The sequence below is a fragment of the Limulus polyphemus genome, unplaced genomic scaffold (genome assembly GCF_000517525.1).
Source record: "Limulus polyphemus unplaced genomic scaffold, Limulus_polyphemus-2.1.2 Scaffold272, whole genome shotgun sequence".
Taxonomy (NCBI): domain Eukaryota; kingdom Metazoa; phylum Arthropoda; class Merostomata; order Xiphosura; family Limulidae; genus Limulus; species Limulus polyphemus.
Genome location: NW_013665882.1, coordinates 278,661 through 280,975, shown reverse-complemented (window position 1 = coordinate 280,975; position 2,315 = coordinate 278,661).

The following is a 2,315-nucleotide window of genomic DNA, read 5'->3' as shown; positions in this document are numbered from 1 at the left end:
GAATTAGTGGTCTGGTTGGAAAACAAAACACCAAATACTGATACATTCAGCTACTTGAGAATTAGCAGGCTGGTTGAGAAACAAAACATCAAATACTGATATAGCCACCTACATGAGAATTAGTGGTCTGGTTGGAAAACAAAACACCAAATACTGATACATTCAGCTACTTGAGAATTAGCAGGCTGGTTGGGAAACAAAACATCAAATACTGATAACAGCGAAAATTGGCATAATAAAAACTAATGAGATGAAACGATTAGAGCGAATTGGGGAAAAACAAGGAATCGTATAAGCAATAGTAGTGGAACTCGACATTAAATAACAATCTGGTATGATGTGCAGATAAGTAACATTTCTTAGGAGATAAGATTCGAAAAATAAAATATCAGGACAAAACGTGTTCATGAGGAGGGCAGGAGTGTCTAAGGAATTGTTGGCAAAATGACTGTTATAATTGAGCTAACAGTGAAGCTAACAATGACAATGTGTTTACATTTATCCACTGAGAATGCTGTATCACGCAGTAAAAATAATTTTGTATCAATATCTTTTTTTCAGAAAATTGAACAGTTAAAATCAGAAAATAAAGATTAGTGTTACCGCGACTGATTCAAAATGTTTATACAATACATAATAGTCCAGAATAGTAAGACAGTATGAAATTAATTTTTTTTCCTGCCTTGTGACTTGATGGCGAACAATGAAAATAATTTTTAACACAGGGAACTTTTTAAGCTTAAATATATTACCGTATTTTTCGGAATATAAGACGCACCCTTATTTTGAAGACAAAGTTTTGAGGAAAAAAATTCCAAAAATCTTTCAAATGCGACTGTTTTTTTTTCTTTTAAAAACATAACTATTTATAATGTTCCCTAAATAATAAAAAATAAATTACAGTGAAAGCAATGAAGATTTTGTAGGTTTTGAACCAAACTAAATAACGGTAAACCTTTTTTTTTATTTACGGTATTTTCTTATTTTGATGTTTTGAGCTCTTTTGTGTTTAGAACAATATATATACTAATTTTTAAAGTATCAAACTAAATTTTTGTTCAATCTACTATTGTTATAAATAACACATTCAATTGAACTAAACTATGCATGCCTATTTAAATATATTACACATGGCTTGTGTATATCGTATATATACATATATATATATATTATTCAATACCTTCGGTGTATAGGACGCAAGCAGATTCTGACATCTAAATTTTGGGGTAAAAAACTGCGTCTTATACACCGAAAAATACGGTATACATGTAATACTAGGGGTGGTAAAGAAAGTATATTATTATGTTGGTGAAAGTAGTTGAACATAATTGGAAATTTCCATTTTATTTTCCAGTTAAAAGAGAAGATGGTAATTAAAGTAATGACAATAATGATGTACAATTTTTGAAGTTTATAAGCATGTGGATATTTAGAATAAAATTAGAATTTTCTCATAAATAATATCTCACCCATTTAACAACTTGGTTTCAAAATCGTATGATTTCTCCATAAAATACAAGTTTCATATTCAGGAAAGTCCTGTTGTTTATTAGTTTGAAGCATATAAATATACATATATTCTTCACATTGTTTAGTGTTATATTCTTCGAACAAAGGAACTTTTGGTAAGTATACATCTTGAGAAGTATTTTTATATTTTGTGTTGTTGTATAACACTTAAGACTACTTTTAACTATTCATACTTTACGTTTAGGTTTTTAATGAATTTCAAGAACTTCTATAAAAATAATCCGTTATTAAATACTTTTTATCATCAGCGTTTTATAATCATTTTGATCGTTATGTGTTTATAAACCATGTACTTCAAAAGTAACAATAAAAATATTCCTTCAAATACGCCCTCATTACCTAAAATTGTGTTTGTATTCTGTAGGTTTTCCGAAATTATAGATTCTAAATGAATAAGTGGTTCATTTTGGCATCACTATTGCTGCTCACACTTAGTCTGGTTGTCATAGTAACTGCTGAGAATGCCATTCCGTAAGAAAAGGCACAATATCTCTGTGTGAGAAACAATGCTGAGGTAATAAATATACGCTAACAATTTTTCCTCTCTAAAAATAAAACTGAAAGGAGAATCTGTGACGTAGAGGCCTAATGCTTTCTTTGATTGGCCGTGTACTATGCTGTGAACTACAGTTTCGCCTATTCAAGGATCATTAGAACAGCTTGGGCTAGTAAACCAAAGAAACACAGTCATGGCCAAAATTTTTGTATGCTGTTCTTTATTCATGTTATTGTCTACATTCATGGACTAATTACTGAGTAAATGCTCGAGTAGTAACAGAAAAGAT